The 18425-nt window shown below is 39.9% G+C and overlaps 1 protein-coding gene across 1 annotated transcript in view; it reads left to right on the top strand.

Moving 5' to 3' along the window:
- Inpp4b (inositol polyphosphate-4-phosphatase type II B) overlaps nt 1-18425 on the top strand; it is a 672431-nt gene that overhangs the window by 432672 nt on the left and 221334 nt on the right. The window lies entirely within an intron of this gene.

The raw sequence follows: 18425 nt of genomic DNA, 5'->3' as shown, positions 1-18425 counted from the left end.
TCTCAAAAAAAGAAAATACCTGAACCTGGATAGTTTTTAAGAATAAGCCTGACAAAGAGATGCCTCCCTCAGTTTCCCTTCTTGTTCCCAGTCCACTCACCTCCCACCCCATTCTCCCCACATCTGATCCCCACCCTTGTATCCCTTCACATTCCATCTCCTTCCCATTTCCTTCTCTTCATCCACATCTGCTGTCTATTCTGTTTCCTGTTCTGAGTGATATTCCAGCACCCTCCCTTGGGCCTTCCTTGTTACTTAGCTTCTTCGGGTCTGTTGATTGTTGTATGATTATCCTGTACTATAGGTCCAATATCTACTTTTAAGTGAGTACATATCATGGTGTCTTGAGACAATTAACCCAGACCTGTGGGGGCATATAGACACTGAGACATCAACTAGGGAACATGCATGACTTGGACCTAGGACCCTGCACACATGTAGCCAATCAGCAGCTTGGTCTTCATGTGGGTCACCTGGCAAGTGGAGGTTGGGAGGATGTTGCTAACATGGAGTCTATTGCTTGCTTTTGGATCAACTCCCCCTGGCAGAGCCGCCTGGCCTGGCCTCAGGGAATGCGGATATGCTCAGTCTTGATATGACTTGATGTACTGGGGAGAGCTGATACTTTGGCTTCCCTTTTCCAGGGGAAAAGGAGGAGGGGAAGAGGAAGGAGGGGAATGGGATAGACTTGGAGGAGAAGAAGGTGGGGGCACCCTTGGGATATAAAGTAAATAAACTGAAATAAAATTTTAAAAAATTAAATTAAAAATTAAAAAAGAAACAGGCAAACTAGTGAAAACTCAAGAAATATTCATGGCAAAACTGACATGCTGACGGAGTTGTGAGGTAAAGAGTACCATAGGGGGATTGGTAGATAGTGAAAAAGTATTGGCTCAGACACTGGAATGGCAAAGTAGAACAAAACAGTTGGTGACTTGAGTTGAGATGTTGAGGTCCTGCTATTGCACCTCAACATTCCTGACTCTTTCATTCCTGACTCTTACCTCATCCCTAGCCCTCTGGAAAATAGAAAGAGGCCTTACAGCTGCCTATTGTGGAGACTCTAACACATAAGGGGGTAGGGAAAAGGGGAAGAAATGGGATTTGAAGCTTGCTGGTTGTTAGAACTTGTGTCTTTTGTGGAGCTGTTTTGTATTTTAAAAATCAGCCCTCTCAGGAATTCCAGATAGTTCTGCAGGGAAACTTGCTTACCACCATGCTAGTGGCCTGAGTTTTATCCCCACCACCTATATGGTATAAGGAAATAACAAACTCTGGCACGTCCTTTGAGCTTGGCATGAACATAGTAGCAACAGCAGGCACACACATACAAGCCTGCATACACAAAGTATAAAAAAAGTACAAAAAAAAAAAAGTAAAAAGATTCAGTATCTTCTCTTCTGAAATAATTTTCTTCAGAATTGTTTTTAATTTTCCTTTTGCATGTCTCACCTCTCCTATAGGCTTTGTTATATGAGAAATAAAATTAATCTTATATCCCAGCTATTTTATATAACCTTATTCAACTTTCCTTGAAACTTATAATTCTATATTAATGCTCTAATGATTACAGTCAGGAATCAATAATAGGCAATGTAGAAATTCATCATAGCTAAATATGAATGTGGTTCTATTACATTATATGTTTGTACAAACATTCAACCTTTATTTCTGTTTCACCGTCTTATTTCTTGCCTTTTTCTTAATACATAAAATTTAGACAGTATGAAGACCACTGTACTTTACTATTAATTCAGATAGATCAGTAACATCATTTTTTAAAGTTTTATCAAGATATGCAGTTTATTCTCAAGATATACATCTAAAGATGGCAGTCATTATAAATTATCTCTCAGAGGAATATTTCATTACCCAAGAGAATACATAAAGTTTTAAAATGGGATAACAAACTGTCTGCCTTATATGATCTATAATTAACTAGACATGTCTACATGTGCAAGGGAACGTGACTGAAAACAGAACATGCATGAGTACCTTTAATCATGGTTATTACCAGTTGTTACGCTTTCTTATTTATCAGAAGTCTGTGAAATGCCTTCAATATTACAATTGTTTTTTTTTTTTTCCTTTTTAACAAGTAACCCAAATATGCCAAATGGAGCATATCTAAAGTAAACATTTTTCTTTGCACTTAAATTTGCTTATAATATAAAGTGGTCAGACTACTGCTCCTGAAATCACTAGTAGTCACTTTGGGCTAGATCACTTCTCTGAATCTCTGAGAATACAGATATAGGCAAATAGAACTAATATAAAGAGTAGTGAAGAAGTTATACCAAGAATGACTGACCAAAGTAAAAATGTGGAGCGCCTAAAGCAGTGGAGGGATTGCATCTGGGCTCACAGATGAGCATAGGTAGATGTCAGGTTGTGGTAAGAAGGGCAAGAATGCAGGCTCAGCATACAGTCAAGGGGCATTTAGGTAGCTGTTATTCTGCATGGCTTCATATTGATGGGTAGGTATTTAGCTTTCTTTTACTGTGGCAAAGTATCTGAAAATCAGCTTACAAAAAGAAAACTTTATCTTATACATAGGTTCAGAGGTTTTAGGCCATGGTCACGTCTCCCTGTTGCTTTCTTAAGTGGTGGTACATGACAGGGGCTACATGGCCTGGGAAAATATTCACCTCATGGAAGCCAGGAAGCACAGAAAGAGAGAGGAAGGGGCCCCTGCCCTCATACCTCCTTCGGCATTGTCCTAACTTCTTCTCTTTTGTCCTCCTTTCTCAAAAACCCACCTTCTCTCCATAGCAGTGCTGGCAGGGTACCAAGCTTTTAAAACATGTGCCTTTGGGAGTCATTCAAGATCCAATCTGTGGGTAGGACAGGGACATTTTTCTTCCTGGAAAAAAAAAATATGAAAACAGTGTTCTCAAATTGGCATCTTGGTTTCTCTACTGTCCACTTGGGAATAGAGGTGTATATAAGATAAGGCAGTGATTTAACGTTATAGGATGCTGCATTACTCTCACACCAAAGCTCTACTGACCTGTGATAGATAGATACATAGAAGTGTACCCTACTTTGGAAGCTCTTTTTACCCTATGGAGTAAAATATTACATACATAAGAAGTCTGTGGATACACAACCCATTGTGTACATGCATCATGCAAATGATGCTTTAGTTCTGTCACACCATTCTCTTTTGGTGCAGTGACAAGATTTCATTCAGTACATTACTTCAAATGTCGCAACACCTTTAGATCACGAGAGATTATAATATCTTTGACTGTTAAGGTTTTGTCCAAGAAAATGCAGATGCAAATTACTTCCTCCAGGTGTCATGTAACAGATTGTGAGAACAAATTTGGTTCTTTTTGTTTATGAGGATTGATTTATTGATTGTTTATGAGAGTCCATTTTTCTTATATTTAACTGTTTTATTCAAGCGCATTATCACCTATTGTCTATCTGTAGTTTCTATCTCTCTCATTTTTTTAGTATTCAGATATAATTCTTTATGTTATTTTTTATTTTCATTATTAGTTACATTTTATTAACACTGTATCCCAGCTGTATCCCATTCCCTCATTCCTTTCCTATCCCACCCTCTCTCCCTCCCTCATCTCCTCCCTGTCCCTTTCCAAGTCCACTGATTGGGGAGGACCTCCTCCCCTTTTATCTGACCCTGTTTTACCAGGTATCTTCAGGACTAGCTGCAAAGTCATCTTCTGTGGCCTAGCATGGCTGTTCCTCCCTTGGGGGGTGGGGAGGTCAAAGAGCCTGCCATTGAGTTCATGTCAGAAATAGTCCCTGTTCCCCTTACTAGGGACACCCACTTGGTTACTGAGCTACCACGGGCTACATCTGACCTTACTATTGCTCTGTAGTACAGCTTGAGATCAGGAATAGAGATACCTCCAGATGATCTATTGTTGTACAGGATTGTTTTGGAAATTCTGGGTTTTTTGTTTCTCCATATGAAGTTGAGAATTTTTCTTTCAAGGTCTGTAAAGAATTGTGTTGGTATTTTGATGGGAATTGCATTGAATCTTTAGATTGCTTTAGATGGCCATTTTCACTATGTTAATCCTACCAATCCATGAGCACGGGATCTTTCCATCTTCTGATATCTTCTTCAATTTCTTTCTTCAGAGACTTAAAGTTTTTTTCAAACAGGTCTTTCACTTGCTTGTTTAGAGTCACCCCAAGGTACTTTATGTTATTAGTGGCTATTGGGAAGGGTGTTGTTTCCTTGATTTAATTCTCGGCCCTTTTGTCTTTGGTATACAGGAGGGCTTCTGACCTTTTTTTGAGTTGATTTTATATCCAGCCACTTTGCTGAAGGTGTTTATCAGCTGAAGGAGTTCTCTGGTTGAATTTTTGGGGTCGCTCATGTATACTATCATATCATCTGCGAATAGTGACACTTTGACCTCTTCCTTTCAGATTCGTATCCCCTTGGTCTCCTTTAGTTGTCTTATTGCTCTAGCTAGGACTTCAAGTACTATGTTGAATAGATATGGAGAGAGTGGGCAGCCTTGCCTTGTCCCTGATTTCAGTGGGATTGATTTAAGTTGCTCTCCATTGAGTTTGATGTTGGCTATAGGCTTGCTGTATATTGCCTTTACTATGTTTAGGTATGTGCCTTGTATACCTGATCTCTCCAAGACTTTAAACATGAATGGGTGTTGGACTTTGTCAAATGCTTTTTCAGCATCTAAGGAGATGATCATGTGGTTCTTCTCTTTCAGTTTGTTTATGTGGTGGGTTACATTGATGGATTTCCATATGTTGAACCACCCTTGCATGCCTGGAATGAAGCCTACTTGGTCATGGTGGATGATACCTTTGATGTGTTCTTGGATTTGGTTTGCCAGCATTTTATTGAGCATTTTTGCATCAATGTTCATAAGAGAGATAGGTCTGAAGTTCTATTTTCTTGTTGGGTCTTTGTGTGGTTTAGGCATCAAGGTGACTGTGGCTTCATAGAGTGAGTTTGGTAATGTTGCTTCTGTTTCTATTTTGTGGAATAGTTTGGAGAGAATTGGAGTTAGCACTTCTTTGAAAGTCTGGTAGAATTCTGCACTGAAACCATCTGGCCCAGGGCATTTTTTTTTTTTTGGAAGGGAGACTGTTGATGACTGCTTCTATTTTCTTGGGAGATATAGGACTAGTCAGTCTTTTTACCTGATCTTGACTTAATTTTGGTAGATGGAATTTATCAAGAAAATTGTCCATTTCTTTTAGATTTTCGAATTTTGTGGCAAATAGGCTTTCATAGTATGACCTAATGATTGTTTGGATTTCCCCGGTGTCTGTAGTTATGTCCCCCTTTTTATTTCTGATTTTGCTGATTTGGATAGTTTCTCTCTGCCTTTTATTTAGTCTGACCAAGGGTTTGTCTATCTTGTGGATTTTTTCAAAGAATAGTTTTTTTAATAGAAAGAACAACTCTATTTCTAATTATTCCATAAGGAAAAAGACAATGTGATCAGTTGTAATTGCTCAGAGTATGCAGATGTATAGAATTGTGTTTACCATGGCAAACTGCTCAAGGAAAGCAGATTCATCTATTTAAAAACATAAACACTTACAAGGACTTTCTCTAACCTGTATGCCAAGGTCATTCATTCCTTGTAAGTTTCCATAAATCAAGCATTGCTTGATATTTCACAAAAGAATGTCTTAGAACGTCCAACTTATATTTCTGTCATAGTCTCACTTCTACTCTCTTTCTGGCTTGCATTCTGTAAATGATTATAAAACTTAAGTGTTTGTAAAGCACAGTGGAAATGTTCAAATACTTAATGTATTTCATCTCCTAACAATATTTTAATCTCTTAAATGTATGCCAGACCAGTTGAAAAGAATCCTCAGCATAGAAATTCATTTTAAAGACTTAATGTAGTGAAAGAAGTGTATCTTAATAACTTTAGTGGATGCAAAGCAATCTTCAGAGTGATGTGAGGAGCAAGGACTACATATGAGACATGGCATACATACTATTTGTCTTCGGGTCCCATTATAAATTAACTGCCATCAACATGCCAATGATTACAGTATGTTCCACTACATGGAAAATGATTGACCCCTCCAAAAATTATAGCTCTAAAACACAGGGGTCAACTGATTAGCTGTATACAAATAGGTATGCATCATTCAAATCTTCAGGATATTAATACGAAGAATAGATACTTACTGAATGTTTATTTCTTTGGTCATAATTGACAGCTTCATTCTTTTAGTGCTTCTAATTTGTGTGTACGCACGTGCACATTTGTGTGTATGTGCAGGAACCACACACATGTCACAGTGCAACTGTGGAAGTCAGAAAACAAGGAGTAGCAATTACCTTTCCCCACTGAGCCTTCTTGCTCGCTCAGATTCATTATTTTAACTTTCACAGAATATGAATACTTTATCTATCATCATGCTTATTTTACAGATAAGAAAATTTTGACATAGATAAATAATATAATGATCTCAGTGTATGAAGTCAGGAATTCTTGGGGTCAGAGAATGCACTCTTACATGGTGTTTACTCAGTAGATGACTATTAGCCTCACAAAGATGAGCTTTCCAAAACTTTCAGAAGACCATGGAGCCATGGTCCAGGTTGAATTTGCCTGGTTCTGAAGCTCTGTGTTTAACCATTAGACTGCATCATCTCTGTCAGGTACAACATGCTTGTGGAAGCAGCTGCTTGACTCAGTTCTGGCACTGTCGCCCTGGAGAAAACATCTCTGCATTACCAACCCACAAATGGCGTAGCTTTTTCCTATATATCTGCCTAATTTGTTTATTACTGTGACTCCATCTTTTTCCTCTAATTCATCCCTAGTCAATAAAACTGGTAGGATTTCTATGGGACTGGGGAGAAGGATATGGCTCAGAAACAACCACTATGGTGGAAGCATTCCCCTTGGCTGTAAAGACAGTGAACCCTAAATTATGTGATGAAGAAATTTAATCCATAGAGGCCTTTTGTGTTAATCGTTCCATGAAAAAAAAAATAGTCAACTCATGGATATCATACAATATTAGAAATTTTGGAGTTTCCACACTCAGACCCCAGATTGCAGCAGTCAGAAAGGAATTAGACCCTAGAGAAACTACTGGAGTCATACTAACTTCCTTTTCTAGAAAGAATTGGTCACATGGACATGACTCCTTGGGATAAGATAAGGAGATTATAGGAGCTTTATATAGTTCATGAGGAAGGGGCCAGAGACCCTCTGAATGATCACTCCTATTACAAAAGCTGTTTAGAAAGAGCTCAGAAAGAATTTTCTCAGCTACAAACAGCAGCTGAGAATTAAGAACAGTTTAGATTGTGTATCACCTCTTTGTTCTTGTTTTTTTTTTGCTTTTGTTTTTCATTTTTTATTTTTATTAATTACAGTTTATTCACTTTGTATCCCCTCTGCAGCTCCCTCCCTCCCCCTCTCAATTCCATCCTCTCTTTCCCTTCTCCACCCATGTCCCTCCCCAAGTCCACTGATAGGGGAGGTCCTCCTCTCCTTCCTTCTGACCATAGCCTATCAGGTCTCATCAGGACTGGCTGCATTGTCTTCCTCTGTGGCCTGGTAAGGCTGCTCCCCACTCAGGGGGAGGTGATCAAAGAGCAGGCCAATCAGTTTATGTCAGAGACAGTCCCTGATCCCATTACTATGGAACCCACTTGGACACTGAACAACCATGGGCTACAGGCAAATGGTGGGAACTGGAAAAGATCATCCTGATGAGGTATCCGAGAAGCAGAAAGACACACAGGGTATACACTCACTCAAAAGTGGATATTAGACATATAATATAGGATAAACATGCTAAAATCTGCATACCTAAAGAAACTAATCAAGAAGGAGGACACTGGATAAGATGCTCAATCCCCATTCAGAAAGGCAAAGAGGATGGACATCAGAAGAGGGAGAAAACGGAACATGATAGGAGCCTACCACAGAAGGCCTCTGAAAGGCTCTACCCTGAAAGGTATCAGAGCAGATGCTGAGACTCATAGCCAAACTTTGGGCAGAGTGCAGGTAATCTTATGAAAAAAGGGGGAAATAGTAAGACCTGGAGGGGACAGGAGCTCCACAAGGAGACCAACAGAACCAAAATATATGGGCAAAGGGGTCTTTTCTGAGACTGATACTCCAACCAAGGACCATTCATGTAGACAGTCTTGAACCCCTGCACAGATGTAGCCCATGGCACCTCTTTGTTCCTATTCCAATTATTGTAACTGCAGATTTTGCCCAGATGATCTATGATGTGAAATTTTGTCTGAGAAAAGCACTGAGTTAATTATTAAATATGCTTCTTGCTTGCAATGTTACCACTGTACAGTTTGTACTTTACCAATGCAGAGTACAGTTTGCTGTATTCTGTCCTGTGAGTTTGGGGCTATAGTCATTGTACAGTGTATGTAGAGTGCAGCTTGCTACGTTCTGTTTATTCTCACCCGTGGGTCTTTGGAGAAAAGACAATATTCTGGGGAAAGACAAACATTTATAAGGAAAATAAACGCAGAAAAACATGTATAAGGAAACAATTTAACAATAAAAGACCAGGATGTCCCTGGCACATCTCCCAATCCCAGCTCACTGGGAGTCTCCAGCAGATGGGGCAGTCATAGCTGTATCATGGCAGGCACACTGAAATGAGACATCCAACTGCACACGACAATGACTGTGGATATACTGAAGAAGTAGTGATTAAATAATTCTGGTGTTGGAAGCAATATCTCTGAGGAAATGGCTTTGGATACAGGTCTTGAAGGATGACCATATCTCATTTGGTTTGGAAGGACACATGGTGTCCAGACAGAGAATAGTAAGCTGCAAAGAACATAAAATCCCTGAGCTCCCTTTCTACTGTGAAACAGTGGTTCTAATGTATACTCTTTTCTTACAGTTCTACTCTAAAATAAGAGCTAGAAATCCTCTTACAACTTTTACTATTATTACGTGTATATTAAGTGCTTATTTTGAAAGTGTAAGTGATCAGCCTTTAGACATTAATAAGCAGCTAGTAAATTACATTAATTTCTCATAACCTAGTGAGTCTTTCTGACATTTTGACTGTGATGGATGAAACTCAAGGGGCTCTAGTCTCTCTGAGATTGTCAGAGAGAACTCTTCATTGCTGACCACTGGTTTAGAGTTGTGTATGTTCAAATTTCCCTAGGAAGTCTGTGAACTATGTCAGTTTTGTTAACAGTGAGTGACTAGTGTTATAATGGAGGAGATATATTTTCTAAGTAATCATTTATTAAGGACACAATAACAAAAATAAATACTATGCATTTGTGCTTGAGTGTATATTGAACCTGAGCCAGGAACTTAGTAACTCACCTTCTGAGAGCTTGAAATGTGTAACTAACTGGAGAAATTTGGAATCCTATATTAGCTTTAGCTCTCTAGCTATGTGGTCATGGAATGACTATGCAGTATTTCTGAATGTCATGCATAAAATGAGAAGAGTAGTTGTATCCACCACAGAAAGTCCCTGTGAAGATGAAATGAGTTAATACATATAAACCACTTAAATTGGCATGTGATATACTTTAATATTTGTTTTTGTTATTATGAATATTACCTTAGGATATTTGTAGTCACTGCTTCCTTAAGCAGGCAATCTAGGCCCTGCCATCTTTGTGGCTAATTATTATTATCACTTACTGAAGACCTTCTAAAAACTGAACATGTTGTATGTTTTCTTCCTGATGCTAAAACTGACACCAAAGATTCTTCTCCATATTCACATCTCACAGACAATTCCAGCCCTTTGTGCAGTGGTGTTCAGTGACAATATGAAGGCATCTAGATATTAACTACACCGGTCATGTTCTCTGCAATTGATTATTAACAGTACAAGAACGGCAGGGAAATGAGCAATAAAGGGTTATCTGAGACTGGCATGACTGTTTTCACATTGCGGAAATAATTAGAAATTTAATTGAAGAAGAGAAAATGAACCAATTAGAGTATCTTAACAAGTCTTTCATGTGGCAGTGACTCCCCCAAGCCCAAGATTTAGTGCATCCACACTTGCATCTCTGCTTTTCTCTTTAATGCTTCTTTAGAAGCCAGCATGACACTGTGTGGCTGTTGGGTCACATGACAGCAATCACCACGCCAAAAGTACGTAAATGCAAACTTTTCTTTCCTGCTTCTGGTTGTCATGCCTGTTTCTCTTTAATGCGGTTGTATTGCTATGACATGGATATATTTTCCTGGCACATTTCTTTCTGTGTAATATACAGCAGGAACATTTAATGAAAGTAATGTCTTTTACCAAATTTACACCATAGCTTTAAGCTGATTTGTTACTTGTGTCTTTTATTCATGACCAATAATTCTCATCCAGTTGATTTCCCTTTCTGTGTAATTTACCTCATTATTTTCTTCCTTGCTTTGTCTAACTGTTGAGAGCTCTGGTCAATGGAATGAGATATTTTTGAAATATTTATTATTTCTTATGGGCAGTTGAGGAATCAGGTCTACCTCAAGGCTTTGTTCATTGGGTGTTTTGGCATTGTGTTCAACGTAAAACCATTGAGGCTGTAAGCTACAGGATTCCTTAATGTTATTCATGTGGTTAAATGTTGTCATTAAGCTTCTTTTTTAATTTTATATATGTATGTATGTATGTATGTATGTATGTATGTATGTATGTATGTATTACAATTTATTCACTTTGTATCCCAGCTGTAGCTCCTTCCCTCCCCTCCCAAACCCACTCTCCTTCCTTCTTCTCCTCCCATGACCCTCCTCCAGTTCATTTATGGGGGTGTCTTCCTCCCCTTCCATTTGAACCTGCACTGTTAGGTCTCATCAGGACTGGCAGCATTGTCTTCCTTGTTTGTTTGTTTGTTTAGTTTTTCTTTTATTTCTTTTATTTATTTATTCATTCTTAACTAAATTTTTATTTTTTTACATTAATTACATTTTATTCACTTTGTGTCCCAGCTGTAGCCCTTTCCCTCATTCCCCATGAATCCCACCCTTCCTCCTTCATTTCCTCCCATGCCCCTCTCCAAGTCCACTGATAGGGAGGACCTCTTCCCCTTACAGTCATCAACCTTCCTGTAAAGCAACTAAGTATATTTCAAACCAGCTGAGACTCATGCTTTGCAGAAAAGAGACAAAGCAGAGTGAAAGGGAAGATTAGGAAAAAGTCCTTCTGCAGAAAAAATACCTTTTCCCCACTTCTTTTTACTGGAGTTTTTACATTATGCCATTGGAAACAGATGACACTACTCTGTTTTCTTTGTTTTAAAAATATTTATTTATTACAGTTTATTCACTTTGTATCCCAGCTGTAGCCACCTTTCCTCCCTGTCCCACCCTCCATCTCTCTTCTTCCCCTAAGCCCCTTCCCTAGCCCATGGATAGGGGAGGCTTCCTCCCCTTCTATCTGACCTTAGCCTATCAGGTCTCATCAGGGCTAAAATCTTCCTCTGTGGCCTGGCAGGGTTGCACCTTTCAGAGAGGTGATCAAAGAGCAGGCCACTGAGTTCATGTCAGAGACAGCCTGTGGTCCTGAAGAAATTGGACCTTCCTGGAGGTCAAGCTGCTAGTCTGCAGCCATATCTAAAAGGTAGAAGCATGAGGCTTCTTTATTCTTCTCCCTTTTCTGTCCCAGTCCCTCTACTTTACCAAGGACACAAACTGCTCTGACACAGGGAAAGAAATCACTTTCGGCAAACAAGATATTCCCAAGCTGAAGTTTATTTAAATTCAGTATCAGTTTTGTTTTAATTTTAAAAAATGTAAATGTCCAAATCAATGTACTGACCCATGGCTTTAAAATGCTATTTAAGGGCCTTTCCAAAAAATTTCAATCCTTGCCTTCCTGTGACCAGGGCTTTCTACTCTGGTGCAAAGCACTGTTCGACTTGTGTACTTTTTTGTCCTGGAATTACTTTAGACTTCAGGCAGCTACAACTTGACCTACTTATCTGAATTCCTGCCTCCTAAATATTTCCTACCCTGTGATGCGCGTGTGTGGAGTATACCACCATCACTCTACGAAATATCCAAACTCTGGCTCCTCTAGGACAACTTCTTCCTTGTCAATGTGCCCCAGAGTTACCATCTAGTTGTCCACATGCTGTGTTGAGCCCATATTGTGCATTCAGACAGTGGTAGCAGTCCCCCCCCCACACCCTTCAGTGCCAAGCCATGGGGAGTTCTCGTCTCGACCAGTGAGGAAGTCCTCAAGTATCAATGTGTTTCCTTGTCTCTAGGCACTCTTTTCCAACACAATAGCCAGAGGAATCTGATGTGACTTCCCTGTCCCCCAAATGTAGTCGTCCAATGGTCTCCAGCCTCTCCAACTTCGAAGTAACTTAATGAGTTCTGCCCAGGGAAGCATGCCAGTCCTACCTTACCCCATGGTACTCTGGCCCAGTCTACCTCAGACGCCTGCTCTTTTTGTCCACTCCTTAATGGCTGAGCATATTGAACATATTGAACATATTGACTCCTTAGGTCACAGGCAGAGGTCAGACCATCCTGGGTGTTTATGCTGCCTTGTTTCTCCAGCTCTCTTATCTTATTTCTCTGTTTAGAATGTCTGCTTGCAGGTATACTAAACTTGGACCTAAATCAAATAGGGCACTTACCAGCATTCAGTAAGCTTCCTTGGGCTGGATGCATTCAAGAATTTTAACCCTCGTGCCTTTCTCCATACTGTACAATGAGGTTCTTCCTGGTGCCTCTGACAGGGTATCATACTGATTGTAAGCATATGATTTGAAAAACTAAGTTGACAGTATAATGTATATAATCATCCATACTTCATGGTTTCCAAGTTCTCTTTAGAAGAATGGAGTCTTACAGGCTTTGCATTCTTCTAGAGAGAACTGAAGTAAAGAATCAGTTAAGGGCTGAGATTAACAAACCGGTTCTAAAACAGACTCGTGGCTGAATCTCACCATGAAGATCTGATGTTCAGGATTCCTCACAAAGTGACTTTGAAGGGCCTGTGTTGTGATCATGACACTAGGAAGCTAGTGGTCTGTGCTGAGATGTTAAGAGTAGACACATACAGATGGCCACAAGAAGACTCACAGGCAACTGAGATGGCGGAAATGACTTGATCTGGAGATTTGAGATTACATTTGATCCTGCAGCGTGTCCTTGTGAGAGCAGTTGGCTGTACAGCCAGCTCCAGACCTTTGAGTCCTGACTCTGCCTGGCTACCTGCATGGCCATAAAAAATCCTTTTCCAGTGTGTGTTGTTTTCAGACTGAACAAGACAGTTTCCTACTGTGGTAAGAATGGTGCTGGGTATGTAAGGGTCACTTTGTGGTGTTCTAGTCATCATTCTGTGTGAACTTCTTACCAATAAGTTATGGATGAAAGTGCTCATTCTCCACAGCATTGGACCAAAGTGTGTGAACATAAGCTGTGCATGGTTGATACAGGGTTGGGGACTTCATAAGTCATTTTCCCACATGTTCTGTTTAATTGGATCCTCATAATTATCTGGTGAGAATAAATAGAATTATTTATATTTCCAGATGGAGATAAGGAGATATATTTTAAAAATTAAAGGCATATAGTTAGGACTATAAATCTATGATCTTGAACTCTTTTTTTTTTTTTTTTTTTTTTTTACTGTTGGCCTATGGACAGTGCAAAAAAAAAATTTCCTCAAAACACAAATAGAAGATGCCTTTCCATTGATTTTTGTACATTTTAGACAGGGTCTTGGTACACAGCCCAGGCTAGTCTCAAATCCCCACTCTTCTTACAGCAGCTTCAAGAATACTGGAATTGCAGACTGCAGGCATGTGCCAACATGCCTGTTTCAACCAATTCTTCCCTCACTTAGGCTTCTGCATGTCATGGAGGAGAGAAGACATTCTTTCAGGATTTGGACTACTTCTTTAACACTTCCTGGATTCTAAGCAGTCTGTACTCCCATAGCCACTTTGCTGAGTTGCAGATTTAAACTATTTTCTCAGAAGACCAAAAGTATTCTGAAAAAATAAACTCTTTGGTGCCTTCACTTTTAAATTGACCGATTTTTTTTTTTTATCCCCCATAGACTGTTGAAGCAGGAGGGTTTGCTTCAAATCATCACATACTTTTTGCCCCTCAATTTGCCCATATTGCTTTCTTACCTCTACATTTTACCTATTTGCTGTACCAGATGCAGACACAGTATGTGCCTTCCTGTTCCTGTGAGTCCTCATCTTATCACGGAGGACTTGATAATCTCACCAAAGTCTTCTTATTCAAAACCTGTATTGACATTTTCTTTTGTTAGCACAAAATCTTACATGTGCTTGAAGCCTCAAGTAAAACCAGAATCACCTCCTTCAAAAGATTCAAAATTTGTTCAGCAAAGAAATGTAGAAACAAAGATACTTAAAATGAGAAATTCATTATCTGTCTAAAACATCTAGTCTTCATATTTTTTGTTACTCTTATTTTCTAATCTACATTATGCATGTCTTTGATTTTATTTTGTTTTAATTTTGGTTGTAAAATATTTGTCAATAGACTGAAAACCATTTAGCAATCACACACACACACACACACACACACACACACACACACACACACACCATACACTCTTTCTTGGTTCTGTTTTATTTGAGACAATGCCTCATCTAGTTCTGGCTAGCTTACAACTAACTATAGAGTTAGGGATGGCCTCAAACTCATGGTCTTCTTGTCTCTACCTCTATCTTCTGCGATTACAGACATATGTCACCATTTGTAGATGTTAAAACTATTGATTTCACACATAAGTATTTAATCCAATATAATCCCAGGAAGATTTTAAAAATTTAAATTTAAAAAATACTTTAAGCACCACTCTCTATAAAGCAAATCCTAGGCACAACTTCCTTCCTACAAACCTTCTAAAGGAACTTACATTGAGAAAATTCATCTGGAAACGGCCTTATTCAGGATTTGTTGGAAGCATATACATGACTCAGAGTGCTGGGTGAGAAATCACCCAGGAAGTGGCTGCTCCCTTTGTTTCTTCCTGCCTAAACAAGTGGATCTCAGAGTTCTGCTGGAAACTCCTATGCCCTCAAGGCAGCCTCATGGGCCCTTCCTCCCCACACTTTTAAACAGCAACCAGTATGTGCTTAGTTAGAACTCAGCAACTTTGCCCACACAGCCCTTAGCCATCCTTTTTGGCAACAGAAGCCCCCAGTTCCTGAGAACATTGCTGCTACCTCTTCTATCCACCAACTACACTGGCCTTATCTCTTAGAGGAAGGTTGATAGCAGAAACCATCGGCCTGACTGAATCCACTAACAAGCCTTATGCCTGGTAGGAACCTGTCTGCTGCTCTGAAGGCAACTGCTCTGAAAAGTGTTACCCTGGAGGAAGGGGAAGTAAGAGTCTCAAAGTCTCTGTCTGTCTGTCTGTCTGTGTCTGTGTGTGTGACCCAGAGGTCACCTTTGGGTAGCTCCTTGTGTTCCACCTTTTATTTGGACACAAGGTCTCAGTGGCCCAAAACCTACCAAGCTGGCTAGGCTGGCTGGTGCCAGGGATCGGCCTTTTTCTCCCTCTGGAGCTGTGGGCTTCCATGGGCACCGCCATACCCGGTTATGTATGCTCAAGAAGCTGAGATCAAGTCATCCTGCCTGAAGACAAGTGATCCTCCTTTAGTTCTCACGCTGCAGACTCCTTTAACGGAATGCCGATATTCCTTTTAGTATTCAGTGCAGTCTGCCTTCCTCCATGGAATAACATCTTTCTGTTTTCTGAAGCAGCACGTATGTTCCTGCTGAAAAGAACAGCAGCAAGCAGAGCACTTGCTGTCTTCCTGAAGTGGAATGTGGGCTGGGAGCAAGCACTGACAGAGCCATGCCTGTGTGCGATGCCAGGTGATGCCAGGCCAGTTGACGGTTTGTGGCATGGGGCGTGAGATCTCAAATCCAAAGAGACTCTAGCACAGGCCTGTTTATAATTCAATTGCTACAAGATGGAATCTAAGCCACCTAGGTAATATTCATGAAAAACAAGACAAAATGGGATTTTCTAAGGATTGACTCCAGAGAAGCTGAGGGAGAGGGGATGAGTTCAAGAATGGAAGCCTTCTGGTACTGACAAGAGTGATCTGAATAAAATTTGTTCTTTTTATACGCAAATCAGCTGTCTGCTCTACAGCTGGCATCATTGCTTGCTCCAAACACAGGCAATCCAATAGTGTTTCAGAGAGCACCATTGTGCCAGGAGAGGAACATGCTCCTTTTCTTCCCCAGACTACCCACTGAAGGATTCTGAACTGGTAGTGGTTTGGAGTGTATTTTAGCATTCAGGGTGTTCCCTAAGTAAAAAAGTGATCCTTACCTTCCTGACCACTTTTTTCTCCTCTTATAAACACATTTTTACTTAACACACACATACACACAGAGACACAGAAAGTAAGGTAACTTATTTTTATATTGCTCTGTATGTGACAAAATAAAACATTTTATTTCAAGGCATATTTCCCAACAAGGAGAGCCTAGCCTTTTAGAAGAAAGAAATCAGTTTCATTTGTAAGTGAATTGGCTGGGATAGGATTTAAGAGCTCAAATTTCAATGCAGCAAGAACTGTAAAGCCAGGACTTTTAAATTCCCACTTGCAAATTATCACTCCTCACTCCTCAAGAATGTTGTAACCTGCTTCTTCACTACAGCCTTAACCTCATGCTTTCCCCAAGTGGCATCTGAGTTCTACTCTCAGAAAACAGAGGTTTGAAATTCTGGTTGACAAGTTGATCCTCCATAGAGCATGAGTCCAAGCTGTCTAGAAAATTAACTCCGACTCTGAACACTGGCGTTCTGGTAAAGTGAAAAAGGGAGTTTTCCTCCTTGAGCCTTCCATCACAGTCTACAGCCAGCCAATGACTGGCTGGACCCCATGGAAAGGTGGGGGCCACAGACAGCACACTGTCATCCTTGCACAAGCAAGGGACTGAGCCCAGCGCTGCCCAAACAGAGCTGTGTTCCACACTCTAACATGGTTCATGTATTATCCTACATGGGAACAATATTAAACTCTTTATGGTGGTAATTTGAAGGCACACGCTCAAGTGCTGTTCCAGTGTGCCTGAGGGACTGTAGCATTAGGATGGCCCCAGTATTTGTTTTCATCCACTCCTGCATTCACCCGTACCATTCCAAGCTACACGAGTGTGAAAGTGTTCTTTCTTTCAGAGAAATATAGTCATTTTGAATTTTAGAAATCAGTTTTTATTTCATTTTATTTCTACATGGTGACCAGAAAGAGAAAAGAAAAATCTGTAAGAATGGAGAAAAAAAATCAAAATTTCAAAGGATTCCCCCATGTGTCCACTTTTATACATCTATTCTGATTTTTTCCACCAACCCTTGGTTGTTTTGGTAGCTCTACATGATTTATATTTTCTTTAGAGAAGTGTACGTTAATTAAAATCTGCCACACAACACTTAAAAAGAAAATAACACATTTTTATTTCTACAGAGACTTAAAAAATGGTTAGTAAACTGATAGGAGAAGCTGACCTTTGACCTTGACCCTGAGAGTCCCAGGTCTAAGGGAAACACAAGAGGCTGCCCCTGCCAACTTGTCTTTCAGGCTGATGAGAAGAACATGTGTTAGGGGGTAATTTGAGACATTAGAGAAGAAAACAGGAAGCAATAAACCTATGAAAAACTACAGAAAGCAGACATTTTTCAATAAAAAAGTAAAAACTAGAAGGAACAAAGACAGAAAGGCTAAAAGAGAGAGAAACAGAGACATTTCAGAAAGCAGAGAATGGCTGTTGAGGACTGACGTGTCAATGGCCATTGGTCGGCTCGGTACCAATAGAGTCATGTTCTTCTAGGAGGCAAGGCTAAGCTTATCGTGCGAACTGAACCCAGGATGCCCGGCTGCTGATGGAGCTTTCCCTGTGTGCACATTGGCATGAGGAGGGAACACTGTACATGAGGCTTTCCTCCCGCCCATTTTGTTGTGGAGCTCAGAGCCTGGGAATGAGGAGCATCATCTAGTAAAATCAACTCAGGAGACCTGTCCCGTAGAGGCTGATATTCGAGGCTTCAGAAAATTGCTTCTGAATTTCTGGAGGGAAGGAAAGGAAACAAAACAAAACAATACAAGACAAAAATCAGCCAGGCAGAGGCACCTAAAAATGAGAATGCCTAGTACATTGGAGAAGTAATTAAGGAGAGGAGTTGTTAGGCTCTTTAAATGCTCTATATATCTTTTCATGCATGATGTAAATTAACTTAATCTAAGTGTAATCGCTGGTGTACACTGGCAACTGTGAGGCCCTCTAATGGAATCCTATGATTTATTGGACTGGAAACACAAGCTAAATTGGCTTATCAATTTATTAGTGGAATCCAATTTTCCAGAGTACAATAAGAACTACTATACAAGTGGTATTTTTGAGAAACTTAACCAAATATTAAAACTATGAAACATGGATGAGACACTGTCCGCAGGCTGCGAA

This window comes from Psammomys obesus, unplaced genomic scaffold (assembly GCF_907164565.1).
Source record: "Psammomys obesus unplaced genomic scaffold, mPsaObe1.curated_primary_1811, whole genome shotgun sequence".
Taxonomy (NCBI): domain Eukaryota; kingdom Metazoa; phylum Chordata; class Mammalia; order Rodentia; family Muridae; genus Psammomys; species Psammomys obesus.
The sequence above is the reverse complement of the archived record's forward strand: the minus strand, read 5'-3'. Positions and strand labels throughout refer to the sequence as shown.